This window comes from Myripristis murdjan, chromosome 8, assembly GCF_902150065.1.
Source record: "Myripristis murdjan chromosome 8, fMyrMur1.1, whole genome shotgun sequence".
NCBI lineage: Eukaryota > Metazoa > Chordata > Actinopteri > Holocentriformes > Holocentridae > Myripristis > Myripristis murdjan.
The window spans coordinates 26098911-26115575 of record NC_043987.1 but is presented as its reverse complement, the minus strand read 5'-3'; the positions used below and the strand labels follow the sequence as shown (position 1 = coordinate 26115575).

The 16665-nt window shown below is 42.3% G+C and overlaps 1 protein-coding gene and 1 long non-coding RNA gene across 2 annotated transcripts in view; one reads left to right on the top strand and one right to left on the bottom strand.

Annotated features, from left to right (window-relative positions):
* Positions 1-16665, top strand: part of asic2 (acid-sensing (proton-gated) ion channel 2) — a 393118-nt gene that overhangs the window by 94575 nt on the left and 281878 nt on the right. The gene's annotated exons all lie outside the window — the stretch shown is intronic.
* Positions 8137-14854, bottom strand: LOC115364260 (uncharacterized). Its single transcript, XR_003928652.1, has 3 exons — positions 14725-14854; positions 13144-13150; positions 8137-8147 (listed from the first exon to the last, which is right to left on the bottom strand). It is a non-coding gene; the product is annotated as an uncharacterized LOC115364260 (long non-coding RNA).

Sequence of the window (16665 nt, the reverse complement as noted above, 5' to 3'; positions counted from 1 at the left end):
CAGCCGTTTGGACTTTTAGTAACTCAAAAACATGTCAAGGCTGATTAAACATTTTTTTGAAATGCCATAACAATACAACGGGTTATGAAGTAGCCTACTTTTAGACCGAAACGATATAAAGTGCATAACTGAACAATAAAGCATAGGCTCAAACAAATACAAACAGCTGGCACAGCGCGATTGCGCATTAGGCTCCAAAAAAATAAAATAAAGTGCTGAAATCCAATAAACAATCCTAGAAATAAATGTGCAAATAAATGTGGAAACTGTCACGTATAGTAGCCTACTTTTAGACCGAAACGAAATAAAGTGCATAACTGAACAATAAGGCTCAAACAAATACAGTGAGCACAGCGCATTTGCGCATTAGGCTACAAAATAATAATAATAATGATAATAAAAAACGTGCCGAAATCCAATAAACAATCCTAGAAATGAATGTGCACAATTAGCCTATAAAATGGCATTACTGTCCAAAATGAAATAATGTAAAAACAAGGGAATAATTAGGCTACAAAAATAAATAAGGTGCACAATTGGTAAGCAAGGCATCATACGTTTCAACCCAGTCTCTCGGGAAATGAATGAAAGTGAAAAGTATTACTGAAACAGATGGCTACTTACTCACAGAGATTACAATCAGTGTCCACTGTCCACTATTCACACTTTTTTGTGTTGTGTGCGAGAATCACCAGCATATCCACGTTCTTTGTAAGGAGACAGCTTCTTGATTTGTTGAAAATAAATCCTGCCTTGGAGAAAATGCACTGGATTTTGCAGGGATACAGAGCAGTCGATTTGCTACTCGGGTCAGGCTTGGGCATCTGTCTTGGTTTTTTTCCACCACCCCAATGGTCCAGAGTCAACTTTGGTTCTGTCCTGAAGATAGTTTTTCATTTCTTCTGTGCTTCTCCCATCTGATGCTGTAGAAACCAGATCTTCCTCATCTCTGCAAAACAGCATAGCAATCTCCTTCTCTTTGTCGGTTTTCTGTTTTTTTTTGACACATGTTGCTCCTCACCTCCAGGTTCACCTGTGCCTGTGGTTGCACTGAGTGCACTCAGTCAGTCTGCCAGCTGTGCAACTACTGTATAGGCCTCGTCTCGTTTGGCATCATCCAGAAAAGACAGCTGCTTAAAACGAGGGCCTACTACTGCAGCTGTAATGTATACACTGTTAGTCATCATCAGTCGGTTTTTAAGCTCCCACCTACTGTCAGTTTTGTTGACCAACTTGCTTTTCATTTTTTTGGTAATGGGGCTGTCATCATTCTTGATGGCCAGGTGACGTTTCTTCAAGTTTGCCAACATGGGTACTGTAGCAGACAGGGACCTGTTGTCCTCTTAAGATAGCAGCTTGGTCAGAGTTATCATCGGTTTCAGCACATTTTTAATGTCCTCTACGGCATTTCGCTGAAATGCGGTAAGGTCCAGTGTACTGCTCTTGTTCTTCTTGGTGAAGTTTGGGTCAGAAAGCACGGTGGTAATAGGCCAGTGTTGCTCCAACAGTCGCTCCAACATTGAATATGTGGAGTTCCAACGTGTAGAGACATCCTGGATCAGTTCATGCTGAGGGACATTTTGCTGCTCCTGCTTCTGTTTTATCCCAGTTTTTGCTTTGTGTCCCTTTCTGAAATTTCCCACCAGATGACGAGCTGCAGCCACAGCGCGGCAAATTTGGCCTTGTTTGAGTGCAGCGCTAATACAGAGCTGCAAAGTGTGCCCGGCGCACCTGATGCACCTCTGGCCATTCATGTGATTCCTTTAGTGTTTCTATACAGAGTGCCATATTAGCTGCGTTGTCACATACAACAGAAACTCTCTTTGCTTCTGGAATTGCAAAGGCATCTGCAACTTCAGAGAGTCGCACAGCGATGTTTTTGCCCATGTGCGCCTCTTCCATTTGTTTTGTCTCAAGCACAAGACTCTGTGCTTTCCAGTCTCCATCAATGAAATGGGCAGTAACTGTCATATATGACTCCATTCGAAGAAATGTCCACATATCTGTGGTCAAGCTCAGTGCCTTGCTGTGTTGTATTAACTCCGAAACTTTCTCTTTGAGTCTGTCATATTTTGCGGTTAGTGCATGCATGATTGTCTGGTGTGCTGGCACTGTATCCAGGTTCCAACAAGTTCTTAAAACCTTGGCCTTCCACAACACCAATGGGCCTCATATCCTGAGCAATAAAATCGACAGTGCCCTGCATTATATCATTTTTGCATTTGGATGATAGGCTTAACATCCAGCGTGGTCTGGGTGTATCTGGGGGAAGCTGCTGTTGTTGCGGGTGTGTACGCCTGCAGTTATAAAATGATTATTAGACTAAAACTTTGAAATAAGCCAATTCTGTATGTTTATACTCAAAACAGACGGAACAACCTAACGCAGACATGTTAGCTTACCGTTTTTAGGTGATATGCCATGTTGGTCGTTGAGCTGTGATACGCTAACTGTTGTTTGCAAAGTTTGCATTCGACTTTTTTCCCATCTATTTTGGTAAAATGCCGCCACACTGACGACGTCTTTCACAGTGTAGAGGACTAAATGTTCATTAAACGTAATAGCAAATATTCGGAAAACCAGGCCTAATTTTTTCTTCAATTCAGAACATACCGGCCTACCTAGCTGTCTCCGCCAGTGGGTTGGGCTAATCCAAAATTGTGAAAACAAGGGTTGGGGGGGGGGGCGGTTCTGAGGACAGACTGTTACCTGTGAAACAGGGTGTTCTGAAAACACCCCCATTAGCACTTAGTGCTTTACTCCTGATAAAATTAACACGGCAAATAATCGACCAATCAGATTTTGACAAGAACGCATCGACCAATAAATCGACCAGTCGACTAACAGACTACAGCTTTACTTTTAATATTGTAACACTCACCCTGTCTTTGCTTTGAATTGCTGACAGCATCTCATGTTTTCAAATGCTATCAGATGCCAAGACAGCCATCAAACCTTCCATTGATCACCACTTTTTAGATTGAGGGCCCACTCACATTGGCAAGTTTGAGTCCGTATCGTGCTAAAGCCAAAACCCCCCCCTCCCCAGTCCCCGGCTGGCCTGCACTCACATTGCCTTTTTCCCAAACGCGCCCAAGCACGATTGCCCCCGGCGTGAACGTCATCGCGTAGAAATACGACAATACGCACGGTCCGACGTCATCATTACTCGACCTTTGTTTTCACGCGGGAGCAGCACGCACAACAACACGGACAACGGACAATGGACAACAACACGGCGAACATGGCTCACCCCGTGATGACTTTGTGGTTGTTTTGGCTTCAATTCGTTACTAGTCAGCCCTCTCACATGGCGAGATTTCTGGATTGTGCAAGGCGGCGATTTGCAGTTAATCGAGCTGCACGCACAAGACGATTTCTGCAGAGGCAGGAGGAAACGCGGGAGGCTTTCAAAGCTCTGCTGGCTAGCCGTTCAGCCAAAAGGTAAGAGCCGACCAATTATTAAACTTAAGACACTTATTCAGAAATATATGGAGGAGAGGGTTGTTTATACATCATGTTCCTGATGTTTATTTAGCCGCGGCACGTTTATGTTGCCTCTCCGTAACGTACAGTTAAATGTGCTTTTTCCTCCCGGTTGATTGTCTCTGTTCATTGTTCGTTAGAATCATAACTACAGCGACTGTATTAGTAAGTAAAGCAAAGGAAAGAAAGTGCAGTTCAGATTGATTTACATGTTTTCTGTTTTTCTCTAGGACTCTCTGGGTTCGACAGAGATGTGGTGCGTGGTGGGAACATGTTACCACCGACTGGACAGATTATGAGTGGCAGCTAAACTTCCGGATGAGAAGGACCACATTCCAGAAGCTGTGTGACATCCTCAGACCCCACCTTCAGAGACAGACGACCACATTCCGCAAAGCTGTGCCTGTGGAGCAACGTGTGGCGATATGTATCTGGAGACTGGCCACAAATGTGGAGTTCAGGACCATCTCCCATTTATTTGGGATTGGCCAGTCTACCGCTGTAACTGTTGCAAATACTGTTGCCTCTACCATCGTGAACAAGATGCTGCCTCTGTATATCAAGGCACCCTCCGAGGATGAGCTGAAGGCAATAATTCAAGGCTTCCGCGACCGATGGGGTTTCCCACAATGCGGTGGAGCTATTGATGGCACACACATTGGGATTTTGGCCCCAACCGATAGCCCTGCAGACTATTACAATCGTAAAGGCTTTTACTCTGTAATCCTGCAAGGTGTGGTCGACCATCGCCTTCGGTTCTGGGACATAAATGTGGGTTGGCCAGGCAAGGTCCACGATGCACGAGTGTTTGGCAACTCATCTGTTTATGAGCGGGGTCAGAATGGCACACTGTTTCCTGACATCACAGAGAGGTTTGGAGGAGTCAACGTGCCGGTGACAATCCTGGGCGATGCAGCATATCCTCTGCTGCCGTGGTTGATGAAACCATACCCGGAAAATCAGCACACAAGCCCTGCACAGCTGACTTTTAACAACCGCCTCAGCAGGGCCAGGATGACTGTGGAGAGGGCATTCGGACGGCTCAAGGGAAGATGGCGGTGTCTGATGAAGAGGTATGATTGCAATACCAGCAACATCAACACAGTGATCTCAGCCTGTTGTGTTCTGCACAACTTCTGCGAGGACAACAGCGAACAGTATGACAGCACCGACATGCAAGAGGACGGCAACGAGGCACATGAGAGCAACACTGCCTGTGCACCTGCCACATCGAACACCACTAGAGATGCCCTGTGTGCATATTTTGCAAGTCTTTAGTGCTGACAGCTGACCTGTAAATATGGCAGTGTTCTGGTGTGGTGAAGTGTTTCTAGCTGTGATTTATATGCTCAATAAAAACACAATTTTTGTATTTCAGAGTGTCTCAGCTGTCTGCTTATTTATGTTATTGTTATGCTATTTCTTGCCTCTGTGACACATACCACACTGGAGACAGAGGAGTCAATGAAAAATATTTATTAAAACCGTGACAGTGCAAATACACAAACATAAGTTGCAATAAATGTAAAGTGAACAAAGTTGTATGTTGCAGTGCCGAACAGTGCACAACCAAAAAACAGTTTCAAAGCTGGTGAAAGTCCTGGTTGTATGAATATGGATGGTGGGTGTCATCGTGGTGTGAAAATGAGTTATGCAGTGGGGTCGAGTGACGTAGTGGTGGCCTCTGCAGTGATGTGAGCAACTGCTGGAACATGCTGTGTGTTTGCTGTTGCCGCCGCTCCTCCATCTCCCTCTGGGCCCTCACCCAGTCTCCAAACAGCTCCATCTCCTGCTGGTGACGGAGTCGCTCAGCCTGCATGAACTCTTCATGCTGTTTCCTTTGGATGTCCATGAAGGCCTCCATGACATCAGCCACATCTGACCTCCTCTTCCTCTTTCTGCTCGCTGAAGAAGATGACCCAACGGAGCTGCAAGGTGTTGCCGGTCTGGTCGATGATGTGGAGCTCCCCTCAGAGGTGTCCCTTTCCTGCCCCAGGTCGTCACTGGTTTGGGGGGTGCCTAACAGGAAAAAGAGGAGGGAAACAACGTTAACAACAATACACACAACAAAGAAAACACAATCACTGATCACTGAAACACAATGCAAAGGCTGTGGGTGCTCTGTACATGCTGATAGTTAAACCTTTGCCTACATTTTATGTGATACACAGTTACAAGGTGCTTCACAATGAAACACCAACATAAATAACAATGTGTGGTGTCTGTATCTTGTGGTCGTGCAAGCCAGTGTATACAACAACAACAGTGGGTGTACGATGTTAGCATAGCTGCATTACCAAAGCTACGTTAGCATAGCAACGAGTAGAGCCTGCATCAGAAATCGGAAAAACTTTATGCGCTAAATGCATCGAGTAACAACACAGAAATTGCACTTTGCTGCCAGCACCTGGGAATGTTTAAAAACAGATCGACAGACAATCAGTGCTACATAATGCAAACTTACTGTGTGGTGGAGTTGCCGGTTCACAGGCAGCCGTCGTCTCTTTCGGTGGCAAACTGGACTCCAAAACCACCGGCTGACTGGTTGGTTTACGGCCAATAATCGCGTCGATGGCGTCGTACCACCGAAATTTCTCCTTTTCATCCGGCGAAGAGCCAGATTTCCGCAGAGCATCACGTATTCGGAGGTACTGAATCCGGAGCTTTTTCACCTTGTCCCTGCATTGATCAACGGATCTCCGGTATCCACGGCTTTCAAGGTGGTCGCGGATTTTGCCGAATACTTCGGAGTTTTTGTGAGTTCTATCTAGCTGCTGCTGGATGCCATCCTCTGCCCAGATCTCTATGAGACACTCGACCTCCTCATCCAGCCAACGTGAACCCTTCGCCGCCGCCATTGTTTCTGTTGTGGTTGGAGAGAGAGTCGCTTGATTTACATCATATCCGCGTTTGCGCGCTGCGTCACTGCTTGCGTGACCGTGCATGTGCACATGTATGCGCCCGTACCGCGCTGTAGCACACCCCTTCCAACCGTGCCAGAGCGGGGGAAGTGTACTGTATTCAAGCACGATACGGAGCGATCACACTGGTCAAAGAATCCGGATTTTAGGGGCAATCGCGCTTGGGCGCGGATCAAACTTGCCAGTGTGAGTGGCCCCTGAGTCTGTTTCCCAATACAAATATCAAATAATCAAAGTTGATGATTATTTTAAGCCTCATACTCAGCAGGTGGTGAAAAACTAAAGCTGAAATTGTATTTTTATTTTAGAAACAAGTCTTGCTTTTTTTTTGAGGCAAAAAAGAGACTACTTGCTGCAACCTTTATGTCTTTATGGGACTATGGCAATGTTATATGCATGCATGCATCCTTGCAATGCCTATGTGCTGCATACTGACTAGTGAGCACTACGAGAGCACTTAGTTTTATCACAAATTTTAAAGCCGTTACTCACCACTGCTCCTTAAATTCTCGGGTCAGACGGTCCGCCTTATCCACTCATAGACTTAAGCATTGGCATATTTTTATTTACAAAGCTATTCTTGGTTAGCTTCCATCTTACCTACGGATCTATATCCTTCAGAAAAGTATGCGGAGTTATTGTCTCCGCTCCAAAGACTTATTCTTGCTATCTGTCGATAAATCCTGTACTGAACTATGCTGCTTCCTCTGCTTGGAGTCAGTTTCAAAATGACCTGAATCTTTGAGAGCTGGTCTCTTTAGATACATTTTAAGCAATCCTTAATGATTTGGAGGCAGGCGCATCTTGCTGCAGATGTTTTCACTAAATCATATTGCCTCTCTATGATCCATGTTGTTGATGACTTGTGATAATGGCAGACAAATATTTTGATATTTTATGATTCTGTAATTTAACTGTAATTTTTTTCGATATTTAGAAAAAAAAAAATGTTTTATGTGTTTGTAAGTCTGCAACCCTGTTGTTTGTGCTGTCGCCTGGCTTGGCCAGGATGGCTTTTATGGTTAAATAAAGGTAAAAAAAAAAAAAAAAAAAAAAAAACATCATAAATTGATGATATCTAACAGTGTAAGATTGTGAACTTTCCCCCTCTGTGTTACTGTCAAAACAAACAAACACGAGGACCAAAGAAAAGTTGAACAAAGAGCACAGAGAAGAGGAAATGTTGTAGTGATGGATTATAAAAGAGGCTGGTAGATGGGAGAGTATTGACTGAAGGCACCACAGTTTTCCTTAAGGTGCCGATTGAAATGCAGTGCTCCATTTCAGTGTCTATAGCCACAGGATCTGCTGTGAACACGGACACCATAGCCCTTCTATCTCTTGATAGCCAGCTGGAGTGCTCCTCAAATAGCATACAATTATGTATGTCTTGGGTGTGTGTATACCTGTGTGCCTGCGTGTGTGTGTGTGTGCGTGTGTGTGTGTGTGTGTGTGTGTGTGTGTGTGTGTGTGTGTGTGTGAGTGTGTACATAGCATCTGTGCTAATGGGTTTTTCATTACTTCTGTGCCATGGGGCGTGACAGATAAACTGATTTCTTCAATCATATTCCAATGTTTAACTCTAACTTCTGAATGACTTCTACATTGAAGGACAAGGCAGGAATTTTTGAGGTCATGAACAAGTTCATGACCTCACCATGCTATGAACAGACCCCAAACAGAAAGACAGCTAGACAGCATGATAGACACATACACACTCTCTCTCAGTTTCTCAACATACTAAAGTCCACTCAATGAGTGTGCTCATACAGGTTTGATCCAGGCAGTCCCAGGGTAGATATTTTATTTACAGTCGAAAGTGGAGGCTGTTGTCAGGTTTGATCCATAATGAAGAAGACCGAGAATGCTAAAGATTTGAGACTATCTGAAAGCATTTTGGAAGATCGATTTTTCCTGCCATAACCCCTAGGCCCCCCGTGTGGGTTGTACGCTGCAAACGGATGGCTTTTATTGACTTTTCAATGCAGTCCTCACAGATCCGGAGCTCTACCGTGCATTCAGCAAGCTGCCTTGGAGGTCACAAAATCCTCCTTTACGTCAGCAAAGGAGACATCTGAATACCACAGCTTGTGTTTCCGGATTTAACTATTAAAGGAGACTTCCGGTGTTATGCAGGATTTTAGCCTTTTTACTTATTTCTGTGTCTAGTAAACATCCATCATCCAACCTCCATCTTCCCCCAATTCATGCTGTATGTACCTTTTCTTTCTAATTTCTTGGAAAGAAAATTTCTCTTTTCTAGCTTTTCAAATACAAAATTATGCTGTCAAACCTGGCTTTACATTAATTGCTGCCCAAGCTAACACAGACACTCCAAGTTAAAGGACATGGTTGTGATATTAAATTTTATGAGGCAACATGTTTTTGAGGGACTAGATCTTGGTGGAGTCTTTCCTGCTGTGGATGTTAGGTGATTGACAGTCAGCACAGCATAACATAATGTAGCACTGATATCGAAACAGTCACTTTTGGCACAATGAATTAAAGATGAAATAGAAACTTTGACAAAACTAGATTAAGGCTTCAAGTTTACTGTGCTGGATTAACTAGCACGGGCAAATTTCAAGTCTGTGGAGGTTGTTTTTCAAATTGTACAAAATTGAATGGCAGCAAATGGCTTTTTGTGAAGGCAGCAAAATGAGCATTGATATCTCTGCACAGACGCCACTAGGAAAAATGTAGAGGGGCAATGTTTTGGTACAATAAAAAATGGTATTTAAGGTGTAAAACAGAGAAAAAAAAAACAACATTGTAAGACTTACTATTAAATTACTGAAATATACTGTATGATGATAATCAAATAACAATACTATAGATATATGCAGTTACAAGCCATTATTTTATTTTATTTTATTTTATTTTATTTATGTGCTTGCCTGTCACAATACCTCCTATTTGTTTTTAGTATTATTATTGTTATTATTATTATTATTGTTGTTGTTGTTGTTAAGATTTTTGTGTTGCCATGGTAAATCTGAATCCATATTTTGTTGTTATTTTAAGATACATGTTTGGATTGGATTTTAGATTAGATTAGTGGTTCGGTGGTCGGGTGGTACAGGGTAATCAGGTTAAATTAAATGACCATACGTCATTACAGGAACATGGACAAAAATAAACCAGGGCGAATATTTACTTTGATAGATTACTTAGTCAAACAAGTTTCTAGTCTGTAATGTTTTTGTACAGTATTGGCATGAATAGAAAACAAACAAAGTTGGAAAAATGCATTGAAACATTTAAAAAGTAAATATGTAAAACATATGATATATTTTGTTTGATAGTGATCTGTATGTGAATTGTTAGAGCCATCATATGTGATACTAGTAAATTGGCTAAAACAACAATAAACATGTGATCTTTAATTTTTTCTTAATCTCATGCTTTCTCATCAGCCCATGATTGTGTGATTGCATCGTGGGAGATGTCGATCTGTGTTCAGCCTTGCAGGTTGTGACTGCCTCTGATTACTGGATGGCCGTGCCATTAAATTCACCCCAGAAGAACCCTTCAGCTGATTGGAACCCAGCACACACAGTGGAGCCTAGCTGATTACAAAGTGCCCAGATAGGCCATTATTTTAGACTCAAGTGTGAAAATAATGTCAATTTGATTTGTTTTGGTTAGCCTGGAAAAGTCAGATGAAACCAAGTTTGCAATCTCAGATAAACTGTGCAGCTTTTCTGCAGTGGATGACTCTGTGGTCGCCACAAGCTGAGGAAATCTTTTTTTCCCATGAAAAATCCCATCTTCTCTTTTGAAGTCTGTCATCCTTAACATTTTTACTTACCCCTGCCACTTCAGTAAAAACACACACACTTGTTATTGTTTATGTAGGCTTATGTGCTTATCATCACCCCCCAATCCCGCCACCTCCCGCCACCTCGTCGGCTCTTTCTCCCACTGGTTCTCTATCTATTTCTCAGGTAGTTTGAACCTGCAAATTTGTTTTCCACACAGCCCCCACCTACTCTCAGCTCTTATCAGTCAAAGAAGAGTGAGGGAAAACAGTGAGAAAAAGAGATCAAACATAGCCCAGTAAATTTGCTCTCCTTTATTATCTTGGCTCTATCAGACAGACAGTCCCTCAATCTGAAGGAACGACTGCACGCCGATCAGTGATCAGTGGCCATGACAGATGGCAGTTTACTGCCTGGCAAGGAACAGCCACTCCGCCTCAATAAAGATGCCTGTTTTGATTTATTTGTGTGTGTATGTGTGTGAATGTTTGTGTGTTTTTGGTGAGGTGTGTGCTTGTGTACACGATGGAAGACCAGTGTTGGAGCTTTACTCTCCCCCAGGCACTCTTTAGGTCTATCACCATTTCCTTGTAACCAATCTGCCACTCTGCCATTTGCAGCTCTCCCTGAGGGTGAGATCCCAGCCACTCAGATCATAAAAAGTCATATTTCACCATAGGTTACAGCCAGCCATGCTGCCATACGCAGCATATTGCAGTGTTAACATTACTCTTTGCTGCACTGTCTTGCAGCACATGAATTTTAAGGTGATGCCTGGTAGAGGGGGTGGTGTGTAATGTTGAGACACTCTTAACCACACCTACATAAGCCTACACACACACACACACACACACACACACACACACACACATCCCACAGCAGGTCTGACACTGTAATGTAAGCCCATCTGTATTTGAATCTACATCAGTCGGCTGAATAGTCTTTAACTATGTATGAAAGGAGATGGAAGAACTGAGGGGGATGGATGTGCAGTGATTGCTACACATGATCACTGCCACAGTCCACATACTGCACATACACACACACTGCTCATGCTAAGAGCTTTCTTAATAGAACAGTAACACATAGACTCTGGGATGTTAGGATACCTTTTCCACTTCGACCCTCACACACACATACACACACACACACACACACAGTTGTTGTTAGTCTGGCTAAGGGTGTGCGCTGAAAATTTCAGACCTGTAGAGACTGTAGAGACGCGTTCAGTTTCACCCTTTGGGAGTAATACTGCAGGTAGCAACGATTGTATTTACTCTGACTTAAAATACCCATGTCATCATCGACAGTCAAGTGTTGTATATCATTAGCATCCACAATATTATCATGCAAAAAGATACCATTTTAAAGCTGAAAATTTAACTTTAGTAATACTAATGATGAATCATGAAGTTTGAAACTGATTACTGCAAACATCAAAAGGGCACTGAGTTCTATTGTCTTGGAGACTAAGGCTAAGTCTGCTGGCAACATCTAACTTTCCTGGTATGGGGTAGCACTGCCCTACCCCTTTCCTGGAAGGTAGTCACTACAGATGTGAGTTTGTCAAGCTATGGCAGAATGTATGAGGGACGGCCAGTGAGAGGTCTCTGGAGCTGAACTCCAGCGATCCCGCATAAATCATCTGGAGCTTTTGTGTTTCTCACCCTCTAGCACTTTCTTCCGTTTCACAGTGAGCATCATGTTCTGGTGAGAATGGACAATACTACAAAGGTAGCTTATATCAGCCGCCAGGGTCCGTTACACATGCTGGCATGCAGACTGACATTATGGAGGAGCAAAGGTCTCCCTACTTCTCCAGCAACACATATCCCGTGGGTTCTGAATCCGGGTGTGGATCTGCTTTCCAGGAACATGCCACTATATGGAGAATGCATCCAGCTTTTTGTAACAAGCGTAGATGAGCTACAGTGGTGCCATGGTGAATGTTTTCACTTCAAGAGAAAACACAGTGTCTGCTGCCGGATTGAAGCTTCAAAGCTTTGGGCCAGCCCCACAGCTGACAGACAAATCTATGGCACCACTTACAGTGGCATGTAGCTTACACAATTGATAATGTCACATTTTCACATTAGAAAGTAAGTTAGCTAATTAGAGCAGAGATCCAGCAGAAGCGCCTGGTGAAATTGCCAGTGGCACCATCTCCCACAGTTTTTTTGAACAGTTAAAAATGTGAGTAGGAGGGGTAGGGGATTTCTGGTTCCAGCACAGTCTACAGCGAAAGTGAGAGAAGTGGGAAGTGAGTTTTGAAAGCCAGACATCTCACTTATCCTTAAATCACTGGCATTGATTAGCAACGATGTCAAAACCATGTCAATATTTTGAGACAGTAAAAATCTCATAGACCTACCAACCTTTTAGATCAAAATAGTGGAATTTTGCTAGATTTTAAATTCCAGAATTGTTAACAAGCTCCCATACAGACCGCCAATTATTATCACAATTTTCCTGGAAAGCAGATTCAGTTACATTGATCCTAAAATAGTTTTGTCAGACCACCTCCTGTCCTATTATCACTTCTGTTCTCACCTCTTTGTTTACATTGCCCTTGAAAAAAACTGGAAGATGAATTAGATTATTTCAGCTAATGCTATTTTTTTCATGTTTTTCCAGTATTTTTGTAGCATGTAACCGCTCTGTGTTCGGTTGTTATTATATTGGCTTCACACTGCAGCTACAGTAATGAGGAGTAGGGAGATTCATTTGGCTGACAGAACACACTAATAGTGCTGACTGGAGACTTGATCGGTCTATGGAGGGGTTTAACTTCTGTATATTTTATATTTTTGTATATCGAGAGGTGTATGGATGTGTTTCATCTACTATTTATTGGTTTGCACACTAAACATAACAGGGTTTTCCCTGGCCAATTTTAGGTCTTAGGCGCGGGGGGTGGGGGTAATTTTTCAATCACAGATTGTAAAAAAAAAAAAAAAAACAAGCTGAAGTGATACCTCTTCTCTGAATAGACAAGCTAAGCCAGTGTGCTGCTGTTAGCCAGTGAAAATATAGCGGAGTGGCAACTCTTCACTTTGTTACACAATCTATGTCAGTGCGCTGCTGTAGCTGGAGAGTTTCTCTGCCCTTTGGCTCGTGCGGTGCCGGTGCAGTTGTTATGTCAAATTCCGTGTTAAAAATAGATTCCGTTTTATTTGGCTAATCTGTACGCTTCACACAAGTCACCCAAATGGCCAATGGATCACTGGTATTTGCGAGCGCTTGTGTTTTTCGCACTAGGCGATTCATATATTCCACCACCGCCTAGCCTACAACGGATGTGTTGCGGCTGAAAGCCATCCTCTCAGCGTTCAAGCAGAAACTATTCGCTGCAGTGATTGGTTAATTCCGTTGTCAGTATTTCATGACGTACGGCCCAGTACCCGCCTAACTCCCCCTGGACAATCCAAGCTAGCATCAACAACAGATTCCTAAAGGAGCCGCAGATTGAATATATCGATGTGCGTTTTTTCCCCCTTTCCTCGTTCATTTGATCTAGGCGGTCGGTGAAAACGTCTAGGTGGTGGCGCCTAAGAAATTATAAGGCAGGGAAAACCCTGCATAATGATGTCAAACACATTGACTCAAATGTGGGATTCCCTTTTTTTTCTGTGGGCCATAGTCCGACTGCAGTCAGTGTAAACCTTGCAGAAATTCGAAATGCTGTCTTTTTACTTTGTCTCTACAGTGGTTATTGGCACTGAAAAATACTATTCAAATGATTTGGAAATAGAATGTTAATAGAATAGAATATATCTCTAATATTTATTTTATATTGTTATGAAAACATCAGCAAATTCAAAGAAATGTTTTTATTCTTGTAAAACTAAATTTTACAAGATTACATTCAAACACATCACAATAACGTAATCATTTTTCTTTGCCAAATCCTCATTTTTACTTAATAGAGCTTGAATGCATCAAAATGTAAGTCAATGTAGCCTTTAACGGTGGTTGTTGTAGGGTCAGTGAGACCAGAGTCTCTGTAAATTGTGACCCTTTTCCAGCTCAGAACCAGTTATTGATCCTCATTCCTGTTCAGTCGTGACTCAAGGTTTGTCAGCCAACTCTCCAGAGGTGCAGTTTCCTTTGTATTGGAACTGAAAAGAAGTGGATCAGTGCATCCCGACCTAGAAGCAACTAGTGAGAATATCTGACTTTATCATGGGGTTTTGAACAGCAATTCCAATAATGCAAAAAACTCACACATGCGTACACACAGTTGATCCAATTTGTCATTTTCCAAGTGATAGACACATAATAATGATAATAAAATCCCTGAGAACTGCTTTTTCTCCCAGAGACATCCTGCAGGGGATGTTTGTCTGTTCCAAACCAAATGTTTTTGAACCCCAAGATGACAGGACATGAGTATTCTCAAGCCTTGATATCAATATTATATCAATATTATGAGATTAGATGTCGTGGGATTTTGGATATCATAATATGATTTGGCAAGAATAGTGTCTTTTCCTGGTTTTAAAAGTTGCATTACAGTAAGGGGGTGCAGTTTTTTCAATTTACTAGACTGTTCTCACCGTTCTGTTACTTGCCTTTACCTGCTTTGTCATCATATCCACATTAATAATGACTGTTTATCAAAAATCTCTTGTGTGTAAATATCTTTTACAAGAACCAACAGCCATCTTTACAGTATTGTCACAGTACTCATATTGAAGTATTCATTATGGCATATAGTGGTATTGGATTTTGTCCGTATTACCCAGCCCCACCAAATGCACAGTGCCCATTTGAATTGTTAATAAGGACAAATTCAAAGTAGCTATCGCATATAATATGCCAAATCAACTTGGACCCCGGGCGTTTAAAAGAACCAGGCGGCTATTCGCTGCAGGCCTTTATTTATTTTTGCACAGACCTGCACCAGGCCATTACCGTGATGACAGTTACCGTCCAACATATTTCTAGTCGGGCAATTTAAGATTACGGTGCACCCTTTTTTTTTTCTAACGTTAGCTAGCGCTCTTATTTTGCCAGAAAACAAAAGTGCCGCACTGTTATTGTGCGGATAACTGTTTACTTCTGCAAAAATAAGGTGAGTAGCCTTATTTTGGGTTACCTCATTATGATGCAAATAATCGCCCCAGCGGTTATTCGGGTGGGCGTTTAATACGCAAAATGGGTGCAGACCCCAGGCGTTTATAAGAACCCGGTGGCTATTTGCGGCCGGGTGATTAATTGGTGAAATACGGTATGCTCAGAAACACAGTAGTAACAGTAAGTAGTTTTGAACATGACATGGCTGTGAGTAGTCTGGTGCAGAAGCATTTCTTTGTGCAGTACCAAAGTTAGAAAACTGATACATTTTCATACATTTTCTTTCATGCTTATTTTAAAAGAATATTTGAGGCTTTTTAGAAGCCTATTTATTGTGAACCACTCCAAACAAACAGCACTTTAAACCAAGTGTAAACCTGTCAACAACATCTGCCTCCAGTATCTCGAAACAGATAACAGTGATGGGAAGCACTTGATGAGTGGACTTAATGGACTCCCCGTTCCCCGCATGAATCATATAGGCTTGTTAAAATTGGAACTATCCTTTTAAGGTTAAATGTGTGTGTACAGATCGTTCTGGCTTGACGATTTTTCTTTCCCTTGAGCAGGCAACAAACTTCTCCTATATCCTCAGAGTGTGGATCTGTGGGCTGAATATGAATCATGCCAAGCTACAGCAATGTATCATAGACTGAGAAAAAGGTTAAGAACCCTGTGATATGAGAAAAAAATCCAGTATTATGGGAAATCCCATGGAAAGAATCCTGTCCACCTCCAGCTTCAGAGAGCAGAGGTTTTGGTGTCAAGGAAAATGAAAAATTCTTTCTACAAATCATGCAGACAGCAGATTTCATGCAGACAGGAAATAAACTATAATTTCCATGCATTCACATGCAGGCTGCCCAGTGTGACACAGACAGGAGGGAAAGACGGGTAAATTGCAGGGTTATGATTGCTGCATTGTATCTGCTTTGAATAAAGCACTTCTCTGAAAAGAAAAACAACCAGTCAAGCACAAGTCACATTTTTTTTTTTTTGTTTTGTTTGGGTTACGAGCAGTTCCAATCTGCTCTCTGTAAACAGCTCCATGGCAATGGCCAAATTACAGCACTGTGGACTTAACTGTGTTTGCATACACACACAACTTGCTTTAGTTGTTGTCGTTGGCCCTTTTAAGAGATTAAGCCTGGCATCAAGAGACTGCAGAGAAGCAAAATTACTGAGGGGAGTGTGAGGGTTCAAACTTTGTGAAGAAAAATGAAGATAGATGGTTAGAGTGAGTGGTGCAGAGTGGCAGAGCTGGGGCTGGATTCTCAAAACTTTTCGTAAGAAAAAAACTCAAATAACCAACTTAATTTTTAGTGTTTTTCCGAAAGAAAAGTGTATATCCAACACAGCTTGACTGATAAACAATCAAAATGTTTCCACAAACAGCCATTAGAGGTGATTGTCAAGATAGA